At 36.7% G+C, this 14,675-nt stretch overlaps 1 protein-coding gene across 4 annotated transcripts in view; it reads left to right on the top strand.

The window, feature by feature from the left end:
- Nucleotides 1–14,675, top strand: part of LOC149081576 (phospholipid-transporting ATPase IF-like) — a 189,722-nt gene that overhangs the window by 158,359 nt on the left and 16,688 nt on the right. The gene's annotated exons all lie outside the window — the stretch shown is intronic.

Here is a 14,675-nt window from a genome sequence, read left to right as displayed (position 1 = left end):
TGCAGCCCTACATTTATCCTCTAAATTGGTAATGTATGAATTTGAAATTTAATGCACACATATTGGTGTTGTAGGTCTGTGTGATCACCGTGACAACCAGAGTTTTTCAAAGGAATAGCCAACACTAACTGGAAAATGATAGAAAATGACATTTTTAGCCTATTATTACTTCATCGCAGGCTCCAAACTTGGATTTTCACCAAAGGCACAGGCTTCCATAACCTCCCCCCCCCCCTTTTTTTCCAAGATAAAAATTAAAAATATTTTTTGTAGAAAATTAAAATATTAGGAAAGAAAATACATTCTTACACTACCTGTTAATTTAAAATTTGTTTTGAGTCTTAGTGACCCAAACTGTAAAGAATTAGATCCTTGTGCCCCTTCAAGAGCCAAATTCTGTGTATATGTTAGATTGAAAGAATTATATTCATGTATTTTTGCTTCAATGAAGTATATATTATATTTATGTTTATATAATTTGTATAATTATCAAGTTCGAGATAATATTTGTTTGAGTTTGTTTGAAGAGATAATTGGTACATATACATTTTTAGAAAGTGTCATCAGTGTATGTAAATTAGCAATTATGTGACATCATTCATTATATCTCCAATCACATTAAGCCAAGGGGATCCTGGGAAAATGGTGAAAAAGCAGTATAAGCACCCTTCTTGGCCATTAGAAACGGAAATAATCCTTGGGGCACATGAAATTATCCTTAGGACACAAACACGTGAATAATCCAAAATGCGCTGTGGTTGAAGTTACTAGGCCTCAGCCCAACAGAGGCCATTTAACACCGTCAAGAATTGGAAAAATTGGTGCTGAAACGCGACTGTGAGCAGAACATCCTGCAACAATGCGCGATGGAAGTGAAATGACACATAGTTCAGCAATGCATTAGCGCAGAAAACGTTTCGTCCAATCGCTAACAAGTGCATGCGAATATGCAAATCAGTGGCTGCACCTGTAGGCCGAACTTCGTTCCGGCTTCGCTCCTCCGGCCAGTAAAGGGGGCCCCTGCCCTCGGTCTGTAATTATCAACTCTGTTGGCACCACAACCAGAAACATGGTAATATTATTTCATTAAGCAGGATACATGGCAAGAATATTTCACTAAGCAGGAATAAAGCCCTAGCAGACCGAGAAGACAAACGTTTCCAAGGGGCGACTTTCTGAAGGGTCTAAACCAGGGTTGTTTGGTTTTAACCAACTGGTTTTTTTAAAAAAACCACTTTGGTTTTTTCAAAAAATCAGATAAAAGTTGCCTAAATATCATTTTTTTTTCCTTGAAAAATATCACATTTGTTCATTATTAGCCAAAATGTTTCATTTTTACCACATTTTATATCCTTGGGGTACGTTCTGATGGTATATCTTTAAATGACATAAGATTTTATAAGTGGTTTTTTCAAAAAGTCTCATAAAAGTGGCCAGAATATATATATATTTTTCATATGAAGTATCTTAGTCATTTAAAGTTATATATAAAAGCCAAAACTTCTCATTCTTACATTTTCTAACCTTTGGCTACATTCTGATGCTCTATCTTTAGCAAATTCATGAATAAGGATTGCATCACACATCTAAATGTAGTGGTGTATTACATATCTCACAGGGTTTCTTTTTCCCTTCACAAAGCAGCTACAGTAGCGACACCATCATGCTAGGGGCAGGTGGTCCTATAATCCAATAAAGACACCAGCTGTCCTTAAAGGACAAAGACTAGTGTACAAGTTGTTACATTACCTCACATACATTTTCATTCCCATAAGAAGTAGCACATCTCCTACTGTATATCTCCCAGTCTTAATATTCAATAGTTGTTTTTTTATACTTTCACACACACACTGTTAAGCCCAGTTAATCAAGGTTCTACTGTATAGTTGTAGCAGATTTATAAAAAATAATCAGCTATATACAGGGTGATTATAATTTAAGTTTTGATTCCAAAACTATACAATAAGTACTGATCGGAATGACCTGAAAATTTGCATGGATACTCCTGAAGCAATGGACGTTTCTTTCGCAAAAGAAAAAAGTGCAAAATGTGCAAGTAGATGATGCTGTACTTGGCCAGCAGTATAATCTATTTTGTGCAACCACATCATTTCGGTACTTCCACAGCATCAGTGTGTGGATAGCACTTCTATCAAGATGCACATTGCAATACCAGCAAAGCAGCTGCTGAAGACCCATTTTGACAAGTTCCTCAGGAATATGAATGGGGGGGGGGGGCCTTTGGTTTAATAAAGCTGAATTGCAAGCACATCCACATGATCATGGCATACTTCGATTCTGTTGTTGAACAAGAATTTTTGTGCTTTCAACCTCATAGCCAGAACACGCGGTGGACAACATATTTAACATTTCTTAAGTAAGTTGTAGTTATTTGTTCAATTACTTCATTTTGTAATGCTTCCGTGAATTATGGAGTCATGCAATGCTATAATTAAGTTATAATTTTGCCATGACTGGCTATCGTTTCCATTCTGCAAGCAAATTTCCCACATGTTGGATGATGTCATTAATTTTACATTTTCAAGTATTTTTTCCCTTTTATCAAATAAAATTGAATTTTTTCAGGAATATTCATGTCAATTTTCCAGTCATTCTGATAATCGTTCTTTTTTTACAGTGTTTTGAAATCAGAACCTTAGTTATAATCACCCTGTATATCGTAAATCATTGCTAATTAATCTGCATTATTTATGCTTCATTAAATGCATTATATTCACCTAATTTTTATTACTTTTTGCGAAATAGCTTCGTAATTAAGTATACTGAAAGTAACTGGAGAAAAACCTTTATACAAGGGGTGATCAAATGAAAAGGTACGAAATGACGTAAAAACGTAATAGTTAAATATTGCATATTCCGCCATGGGAGAACGTAGTGAGACATCTCGGGATGCGATTGGAGTCTCTGACTGGGATAGGAGCATGCGCGGGCGCCCGCATGTGCAGGAGAGCGAGCAGAGGCTCTTATCAAAAGCCTCGTCCAAATGATGCGGCAGTCCGTATGAGGACAAGATGGCGTTTGTGTTGCAAAATTCGACGATTGAGGAGCAGCGAGGTGTTATTCGATTTCTGACAGCGGAAGGTGAGAAACCGGCAGCTATTCATCGCCGGATGGTGACAGTTTACGGGGAGAAATGTGTCTCTGACAAGTCTGTCAGAAAATGGAGTGCCCGTTTTCGTGCAGGCCGTGAGAGTGTGGGTGATGACCCGAGACCAGGCCAGGCAAACACTGTCATCACGAGCGATCTCATCGACAAGGTGGACGACCTAGTGAGAAGTGATCGGCGTGTCACATTGCGAATATTGGCGGTGAAGGTGGATGTCAGCTATGGAACCGTGTTCACGACAGGTTGCGATATCGGAAGGTGTGTGCCGCTTGGGTTCCGAAGCAGCTCACCGACCAGCAAAAGGAACTGCGTATGGGGCTAGCACTGCAACATCTGTTTCGGTATCAGGAAGACCCCGCTTTCATGGAGCGGATCGTCACAGGTGATGAGACCTAGTGCCATCACTACGAGCCAGAGACAAAGCGGGACAGCATGCAGTGGAAGCATGCGTCGTCACCTCCCCCTAAAAAGTTCAAAGCTGTGCCGTCAGCAGGCAAGGTGTTGCTCACCGTCTTTTTCGACATTCAAGGTCCGCTACTTGTGGAATTCCCCAAGCACAGAAAAACCATTAACTCCGATGTGTACTGCGAGACACTCCGACGCCTACGCAGGTCCATCAAGAACAAAAGACTGGGGCTGCTCACGAAGGGTGTGGTTCTGCTCCATGATAACGCACGTCCACACGTCTCCAAAGTCACACACATGGAACTGGCCAAGTTCAAGTGGGAGCCGTTGGACCATCCGCCCTACAGTCTGGACATGTCGCCCTGCGATTTCCATGTGTTTGGTCCACTGAAGAAACACCTGAAAGGGAAGCGCTTCAACTCGGACGACGTACTCAAGGACGCTGTGAAGGACTGGGTCTCGTCACGGCCACAGGAATTCTGGGAACAAGGAATCCTGCGGCTTGTTCATCAGTGGAATCGTTGTGCTCAGGCCTATGGTGTATATTTTGAATAAAGTCTACATTTGTACCCACCGTGTCGTTTCGTACCTTTTCATTTGATCACCCCTTATATATTATATGATTAATAATAACATTAAAAGAGTTTTCAAACACACAGTAATCCATTGAGTTAAGCAAAAAATAATTAAATTGCAAAAGTTGGTTTTTGTTAAAATGTAAGAAATATTTATTGATTAATTAGCATGGGAATAGTGTTAATTACATTAATAAATATTTTATTTTTGTTAATTATTGGAAGTTTGAATGATTTTTCAGAAATTTCATTGTTTTTAATGTTAATACTATTTAAAACAAAAAAACCGGTTTAAACCAAAAAAACCTGGTTTAAACCAAAAAAAACCGGTTTTTTTACCAACCCTGGTCTAATCTGCATCCCACCCATTTATCCAAGAAACAAACATATTATCCACTGATATTACTCTGTTATAAAGACCCATTTACATGTGGTAAGTGATTGAATTGGTAACTAAATTTTAAGTTGCCAAATACATTACAATGTATGCAGACAATAAGGGCCGTTTACACGGCTTTAGTTGGTAAGTGGCACGTGCATAAGTGATTTAGTAATTTAGTGAAATAAAGATGGTTTTATTGTTTCCAGTTAAGTAGACGCATGCGCCAGTGGGAATGGGATGCCACTCAGAGGGGTCTTCTCGCTCTCTCTCGGGGAGGTTTATTTTGATTTCAAGCGTGAACCTGTTTATGCTCCGTCGTCTCCTACCGTTTTGCTAGAATTCTGCGGAAATACAGGATGGTGAAGTGGCCAGAGGGACACAACCTCCAAGTTTGGTGAAGAATATCTTCGCCATGAATGTTTGTTGAACTATAGAAATGAAAATTACTTTAACAAATAAGCTAAAAATTATTCGATGTTGGAAAAAGCTATGGAATATTCAGTCGACGTTGGATATCTAATAATATTCAGGAGTTGAAAAAAACTGAAGATTCAAAAATATATCGGGTGCTGGTGTGGAGGATTTATTATACATTAAAAATTGCACGGGGGAGGGGGGTTTCAAATATTTCTCTCGTCCTGAACGAATTTGCTGCCATTTAAAAAAATAATAATTTCAAAAATTTAGAAATAATTTTTGTGTTTAATGAATTTTTATTATTTAATTTTTAACCCTTAGAATTTTTTACGAATGCCAGGAATCTCCCATATTTTCGGCTTACAATAATTCATAATTTATCTCCTCTTTAACTTCGATTAAATATCATGTAATCGATATTTACATCTTAGAGGAGAAATAGGGAAATCTTATATTTCTTCTCAATGATTTATATAAGTTTATAATATGTTGTGTATTCTTTTTTCCCCCTCTTGGGTAAGTGAAAAGTGAATAAATTTATATTCTTTAAAAAAATATCGCATAATGTGGCTCTGATCACAGTATTTGTGAGTTCTACTGGATCATCTTCATCCATTGTTACGAAAGCTATGAGCTTTAAAAAAAGCACCTCTCTGAATGGCAGATAAATACAAAATTATTACTATTATTCTCCAGCACGTTGCGTCTCTCTCCCTCCACAGATTTGAGCAGACTGAAGCGTGCATGTGCTAGTTGCTCTTGGCCTCCATAAAAATTATCCAATGAGTGTCTACTTGATGACTTATCGTGTGAACACTTTTAAGAACAATTGGTAACTTAAAATTTAGTTACCAACTTAATCACTTACTGCGTGTAAACGGGCCTTCAGTCATTGGACTGGAAATGAACTCAAGAAATGGTTATGGGGCCCAGAGCCCTGAAAAATCTTGGACCTTGTGCGGATTGAATCAAGATGGCCAACAGTATAGATATGGAGGATATTGGAAGCAGCATTGGGCAGGTGAAAATTCCTGTATTAACTAACTATAACTTCCAGACTTGGAGAGAAAGAATTGAATCCCTTCTACAAGTGATTGGATATAAGAAATTCATTGATTAACCTGAGCCAATATTGCCAGTCATAACATCAGAAGCAGATAAAGATAAATTTGATTCAAAGAAAGAGAAAACAATAGGCCTTATATGAAGTTGCACACGTCAAGCAATCAAGTTGCTATTTTAGATGGAATAATGTACCTTCTTAGAAGCCTGGCAGAAAATTAGAGATACATTTTGCCCGAAATCTCATTCAAGGATAGCAGAATTGAGAAGGTGAATTCATAATGATATTGTGGCAGAGTTTCGCCAACGCTTGGGGTTAAAAGTGACTACGCAGATTACGTGCGCCAAGCAACTGGAAGAAAAAAATATATACAGTTGTTTCATGTCAGTGTAAATAACATGATGTCTTTTCATGCGTGTGAAGTTTTGTAAATAAATTAATGTGGTGATTGTTGACAAGTCGTCTTATAATCAGATCAGAGTAGAGTCAGATATTCATTTTCAAATCAACTTGGTGAGTATACCAAACGTGGTGACGCGGTGTGGAATGATGCAAGAACATTAATTGGCACGTGACTGAATAAAGGTAGGCCAGATTCTTATGTTCACTTTTTCGCGTGTCCTCTGGGGTGTTAACAGTGCCATTCCATTCGTATTGGTATTGAAGTTAACACGCTCATAATGACGGATCCGAAACCTGGAACTTCAGGAGATGAGAAAGTTGAATCACAATGTGGTTGGGTGTGTGTCAAAGTGCCAAATTTTTGGCCAAACAATGTGAAACTATTTTTTTGTACAACTCGAGTCCAGTTTCAGGGTGTCTGGTATTACTATTGAGCAGACAAAATTTTACACATTAATTGCTTCGTTAGACCCTGAAATGCTGTCACATGTTACTGACATAGTTTGTGAACCCCCGTCAGATTGGCCTTGTTCTCATCTAAAACCCCTTTGCTTTCAGAATTTGAAATTTCTCACACGAAAAAAATTCTAACATTATTTGAGGAATGTGAGTTAGGGGATCTCTCACCCTCAATGTTGTTAAAGCAAATGAGAGATCTCAGTGAAGGTCACGTTGATGATAATTTTTGGAAAAATTTATGGCTGTGTAGATTGCGGATCACAGTGCAAACTGTCCTGGCCATTAGTTCCGAAAATTTGGACAAATTGGCACAGGTGGCAAATAAAATTTGCGAATGCACTGCTGTCTCTGTTGCTTTTGTAAATGCCTCTCATTTGGCTGCTGGTAAAAGTGATGAAAGCTCAATACTAGTTGATCTCAAACATCAGGTAAATGAATTAACAAAACAAGTTTGAAAATTTTACCGAGGTGAATCATAGTGCCGGACTCGTGATGCGAGGATCCGGGTTCGAACCCCACAGTGGTGGTCGGCTGAAGTTGGTTTTCTGTGGTTCCCAACTTCAAGGCGCAAATGCGAGCCGATCTCCCCATTAAAAAGTCTCGCCACAGAGAGCAACAGTCCTACAACGGTAAATCATTCAACCATAACACTTCACTCATAGTTAGAAAAACTGGGGGCAGATGACAGCACTACACATAACAAGCATTACACAGAAACAAACTTTACGTCAGGTTGCACTACACGTACATGCACATTCCCGCATGTACCGATTCGTTGGGGGGGGTTCCGCTGAGGGGGGGTGCATGTGTGGTGTAGCAGTAGTAGGTAGGGCCTCCAAAAAATGGCTCGGGGATCCACGATGTTCTTAAGTCAGCCACCTCGTTGGGCAATTTGCCTGTTGTGGCGTTGTATTTGTATTTGTATAGTCAATATCGCTCTAATTCTAGAAATCGTAATGCAATAAAAAAATAAAATTGGCTTCATTGTAACCCTTTTTGATTTGGAGAAAAGGCAACTAAGTGCGTTTCGCCCTGTTCCTATGAGTCAAAAAATGAGTTAAGCCATCAGAAGTAGTTGCGGCTTTTGGGAATTTGGTTTTAAGTTCAGGCTTTATGTGAATGATCGCTTAAATAAGTCTGAATATTTGGTATATACAGGTAGTGATGTTTCATGTTATCCCAGATCATTTATGAGTAAAGAAACTACTGTTAGCACATTTAATCTCTATGCTGCAAATGGGACATGTATAAAAGCATGTGGTGTCAAATTGCTTACTTTAGATTTGGAATTACGCCATATGTTGCAGTGGCCATTTATCGTTGCAAACCTATTATAGGGGCTGATTTTTTACAGCATTTCGGTTTGCTTGTTGACATTAAAAAAATATAATTTAATTGACCCTTTGACAAATTTTGTGTCTCATGGTCGTGCTGGTTTATGTGACATTCAGGCAGTAAAAACAATCTCGGACAAATCTGTGTATGCCGATCTTTTGCTCAAGTATAAGGAGATCACACAGTTAAATACTGCACCTCAAAATACAGTAAAAGCATAACACATTACATTTTATACCTATTGTAGGCCCTCCTGCTTTAGCCAAAGCACGCAGATTAAATCCTGCGCAGTTAAATATAGCCAAGCGAGAATTCGATTATATGTTAGGTAAGGGTATTTGCAGGCCTTCAAAAAGTAATTGGGCCAGCCCTTTATACATGGTTCCCAAGGGTTTGTCTGACTGGCGACCCACGGGTGACTACAGAGCTCTGAACCACATTACTGTACCAGATAAGTACCCTGTACCACACATTCACGATTTCTTGCATATGCTCAATGGAAAGTGCATATTTTCTAAAATTGATTTGGTTCGTGCCTACCACCAAATTCCAGTTAATCCACCTGATATACCCAAGACTGCCATAATAACACCATTTGGGTTATTTGAATTTCTATTTCTAAATTTTGGCCTCTGTTCAGCAGCACAAACTTTCCAAAGATTTATCAATGAGGTTATGTGTGGTTTGGACTATGTTTTTTCATACATGATGATATTTTGGTTGCTAGTGAGAATCCGGAGCAGCATAGGCAGCATTTGGAAGAAATTTTTAAATGTTTTTTGGAAGGTATTGTCATTAACTAATCTAAATGTGAATTTGGCAAAGAACAAATTGAATTTTTAGGTCACACAATCAATCGAAATGGTTGTTGTCCTACTAAAGAAAAAGTTGATGCAATCTTGAATTTTCCCAAACCTAGTGATATTAGCCAACTTAAGACTATTTTTGGGGATGATAAATTTCTATCTCCATTTCATTCCAGGCAGTGCGGTCATTCTTGCACCCTTAAATGAGTTACTGGTTGGTGCAAAAAAGAATGACAAGCGGAAAATCGAATGGAATTTGGACTTAGACACAACTTTCAAAAAGGCAAAAAATGCCATGGCTGAGGCAACTTTATTGTATCATCCTTCAGCAAATGCTAAAATGGCTTTGGTCACTGATTGCAGTGATTTTGCAATGGGTGCTGTACTACATGAAGTAACACCGGATGGCCCAAAACCTCTCTTGGTTATTTTTCAAAAAAAGTTGTCACTTACACAATGTAATTATTCAGCTTATAATAGGGCATTGCTTGCTGCATATTCAGCAATTCAGTATTTTAGGTATTTGTTAGAGGCTAGGCCTTTTACTTTATTTGTGGGCCATAAACCCCCTCATATTTGCGTTTCAGCAAAAACAGGTTAAATGCTCACCTCGTAGGCTTAGGCAGCTTGACTTCATTTCACACTTTACCACAGATATTCAGTATTTACCATGTGAAAGTAGTATTGTAGCGGATAGTTTATCCCGCATTTGTGAAATCTAATTCTCCTCATTAGCAGGCATGCAGTTAGGGAGCAAAATGCAATCTGAAGATGAGGAAATGAAAAATATCCTGGATGATGATATTGATTGTAGTGTAGAATTAATGAAACTGTGTGAGGATGCCTGCTTCCGATATTCACCTCTATTGTGATAGTTCTACTGGAAAATATATTTCATGTCCCTCAAACCTTAAGCCATGCACCTGTTCGAAAACTTTTTTCTTATCTCATGCTGGCATCAAGGTCACTAAACAATTAATCAATAGCTGTTATTTTTGGCCTAATCAAAGCAAAGACATAACTGTTTGGTGTAGAGCATGTGTGCTATGTCAGAGAACCAAGGTGCATAAGCATACCAGATCGCCTTTAGGAGGATATTCTGATAGTGATTTTGCAAATTGTAAAGATACTAGAAAAAGTGTAACAGGTTATATTGTATTTTTATGTGGTATTGTGTTTTTATGTGGTACCTATAACATGGAAGGCAAAGCAACAAAACTGTTGCAAAAGGGGGCAGAATATATAGCAATGGCATCTTTGTGTAGTGAAATTATTTGCTTAGATAGAATAATCAAAGAATGTGGTATGGAAAATATACCTACACCTATCATGTACTGTGATTCAAAAAGTGCTATTGACTATTCCAGGGTTTAAGCTACAGTCGTATTTTTCACAAAATGCAAAAGAAAATCTTAGAATGCGAAAGAAGTGGTAGCCACTTTTGTAAAAATATGTACATGAGGTACGGAACGAGTAGACATCCAACCATCAATCGTTACATTAGCATTGTAGCATTTTGCTAAAGCTTTTCTCCCCATTTTTGCTTTTTTTGCAAAAGGAATTTTTTATTTAGCTTAAACCCTGAACTATTCTAAGAGAAAATGATGCAAACAAACATATAGGGGATGTAAAATAACCATTACCAACACCATAGATGTAAAATACCATTACCAACACCATAGATGTAAAATACCATTATATGAAAGATTTCATTGGAAAAAAGGTGTTGTTGAAATACTAAAAAATTGAGAATGAATCTAACATTGCATATATTCACAAAGTCATTGGCAAAGATTCTGTTTCAAAAATTTTGAGATGCTATTTTTGGTTATTAAAAAAATTATTTTGAATGATTTGACTGAAAATGGGGGTGGGCAGTGTTAGATTGAAAGAATTGTATATTTATGTATTTTTGCTTAAAATTAAGTATATATATATTTATAATTTGCGTAATTATCAAGTTAGAGATACTATTTGTCTAATTTGAGTTTGTTTGAACAGATAATTGGTACATACACATTTTTAGAAAGTGTCATCAGTATATGTAAATTAGCGATCATGTGACATCACTCATTATCCTCCAATCAGAGTAAGCCCAGGGGATTCTAGGAAAATTTCCCTTTTATATAGTAGATCCATAGATCAGTAGTTTATTGTGTATCGGAGAGGTAGGAGGTTCAGTAGAATCTCTGGTCTGGCTATTTATATTTGCATTTATTATCTTAATCTGTGATCTGGCTTATCTTGTGCACTTTATCCAAGAAATAAATGTTATCTGCTGATATTACTCTGCTATAAGTCATTGGACTGGAAATGAACTAAAGAGTACACACCCGTGATTTTTGTGATGCAAAATGGTGACTACCATATAGCAGCTAGATGACAAAAATGTGGATATTCAAGGTAGAGTTTTTACAGATTCATTTTTTTTTTCTGAACGATCTCGGAAATGGTTCAGAGAATAGTTTCATATGTTAACAGGTTTTACGATTCGAACAGGTGTTCCAAATCCTTTATGATTTTTCAAAAAATATGCAATCGCAATCTTCTAGCAACAAAGCCAATGTACACTTTATAGACGCTGTTTTGTTTTTGAATGCCGGCAGATAACTGCAAAAGTACCATGATTTGTAATATGTAATCAGAGGGTAGATAATCCGTGGTGGGGGAAGAGATAAAAACTCTGAAATTTGAAAATTCTGTGCATAGCTTCTTATTATATTAGTGTATTGATATACGTGCGGGTTGTTGAAGATGATGATGAATATCTAATTGCTTCCCTGAAATGAAGGAGAAACTGCATTTCAGGGAAGCAACTAGATGTCCATCTTCATCTTCAGCAACCCGGTTGTATATCAATACAATTCAGTACAGCATAAGTAGTAAAACCACTTTTTCTAGGTCGCGTGATCATGATAAACGATAAAAATAAGAAAGGGAAAAAAAAGTTGGAGAGATTTTTTCGGCCTATACTCTTTTCTTCTTGGAACTAGGAAAGAATGTATCCCGCAGGATGCATGAACCAAATTTTTATGCATCTTTTTCTGAAATTTCGGGTGTTAAAAGGCATCTCTGGCATTTCTCAGAGCTCTGTCTTGGGACCATTATTATTTTTAATATTCATAAATGATTTATGCAGTTTAAACATAAATGGCAATATCTTAACTTTCACTGATGACAGTATTACTGTACTCATCTGACGATTTCCAATCTCTAACTAACCTAATCAATATTGATTAAATTAGAATTCGAAAGTGGTTTGTTGCAAACGACCTTCAGATAAACACATCAAAAACTAATGTAATTAAAACTAAACTAATTTTACAACTTTCTTTTCCCAATCTAATATTCACTTTTACCCCAATTTAACTTTCCATAATCACAATTGTACTATTAGTTCTGATTGTAATTGTTCATGTCTCGAACATGTTAGTGCAATTAAATACATTCATCACAATCTTAAATGGAAGAGTCATGTCAAGTACTTGCAAAAGAAACTACAACTAGCAATTTATAAATTTTACTATTTCAAACCTTACTTGAATAAGTCGTTTTTACTAACTCTTTATTACTTCTTGTTTCACACTCAAATTTACTATATGGTCTAACTCTGTCTGGGGTTCTGTCTACCTTTCAACCCCCTTTACCCTATATCAGCCTCCATAAGAGAATAATTAGAATCATCACAAATAATTTTATTGCAATTTCATCAACATCTTGGAATACTTACATTACATCAATTATATTTCTATAAATCCATTCTTCTCACCTTTAAATACATCTCGATCTTCAAATACACTAAATAATATGTATTCACATCCGTTACCTCATAAAACACTTTTGAAGAAACATTTTATTCATCCGAAAATTCTACAATATATTACCAGAAATCACTCACAATACTAATTTATCATCCTTTAAAAAATGTGTCAAGCAATACATGTTCTCACTTGATGGTATAGAAAATTTGTTTTAATGTTCTTCTGTTGCTCATGTAACTCTTATAATAATGTAACAGTTTAATTTGATTACATGCTGCATCTAGTTGTTTTTGCTTTGATTCCAACACCAAAAAATATATTTTTTTTTTTAGATGCAGCATCTAGAACTGTTTTTAAATTGCACTCCTCTGCTGCCATGAATTTTTATTTTAATTTGAATAATTTGAATTTTTTAGTTGAATATTCTGTTTTCCATACTAATTTTTACTAGAATTTATCAGAATGGGTTATTTTTTAATTGACTCCTTGGTAATTTTTTTTTTTTAACTTTTATATGATAACAATAAATTTTTATTTGAGGTAACTATATTTGCAAAAACATTTATAATTGAAATTTACATTCCACATTTCTTTTATCACATTTTAACTGAGGTTGAGGGTGAACCCTCGATCTGCAGGACCTCCCTTATCATACTATAGGCAATTTGATCGCCCCTGATATTGCAACGTCCTTGCATACAACCGATGTTCTGATATGGAGATTCTGGTGCACGAGGTGCAAAGAAAGAGACAAACAATTCCAGAGAGATTTTTCTTAAGTTCTAACAAAAAGTAAATTTATTAACATATTAACAGATGTTAAATAGATTACAATTAAACAACGGAAACAAAAGATTTCTCATACCAACGGCAGTAGTCCGTAATTTAGTCCCAATAGTCTGTTCACTCTGATGTAACAACCAGTTTAAGAACGATGATCCTCTGTACACGTGCACCATGGATGATGATAACCTTGGAAGGATCTGGCAAGGTCACGGCCTGCATGTGGCAGGAAAGCACAGCGAAAATTAAGACAACAATCGATGTGCCACAAGGCAGCGGGTGACCAGAAATTGAGACGTTGACTGGACTAGATAGTGGATAGAAATTGACATCAGGAGGATGAGTGGTGACTAGAAGTATATCATGACAATCATGAAAGATCAAGATGCTCCGGAACCAGCCATCGCTGCACCCAGCACTAGCGATTATCACAATGGCATACTGTTCGGCGGAGTATTGTGGCGACTCACAAAGAGCCAATCTGCTAAGCTTTTACATGAAAAGGCGATGAACGGACAAAGGAATGTGATGCGGTCGTCAGAATCATGAGTACTTATACCAGGAAAAGGGTAATGCAGTATGGTCCAACTATAGGGATCAACCATCTCAGAAAAGTCATATCAGAACATGACCAATAGAAAAATAGTGTAACAAATAAATTTGCATAAAGAATGACATTGGTGTAAAGCTTATTCAAAATTCAAAGTGGCAACAATAACAAACAAACTGGTGACATGATCAAGATCGCACATTTTCAAATCTAAGAACAATGAAAATATCACTGATTTTAACTGATTGTGTATAAAAAAGGGTAGAACTATTTAACAATTTGTAAATAAAATGGCTAGATTAAGACCCTTTCCCCCGGGTGGGGGGGGGGTCTATGAATAACATTACAATGTGCAAAGACCACAAGGAGAATTTGGGAATGAAGAGTGTTTTTATTTTTTTATTTACAGCAATTGGAAGTCCTGCTAAACTACAGCAGTTATTCATATGCACATCTCTGAATTCGTTTGTCCAAGTTCATGGGATCTTGCTCTTCTATTTAACCAGTCACATGTCATGCTTATCTTACATGCGTTAAAAAGCCTTTTCAAATTTCTATTGTTCGCAACAATCTCAGGATCATTAAAAAACTAATATAAATGTGTTGCAAC

This window comes from Pholcus phalangioides, unplaced genomic scaffold, assembly GCF_987345545.1.
Source record: "Pholcus phalangioides strain wild (caught in Gottingen) unplaced genomic scaffold, Ppha-v1.0 ptg000010l_1, whole genome shotgun sequence".
Taxonomy (NCBI): Eukaryota; Metazoa; Arthropoda; class Arachnida; order Araneae; family Pholcidae; genus Pholcus; species Pholcus phalangioides.
This window is presented reverse-complemented; position numbering and strand designations above follow the sequence as displayed.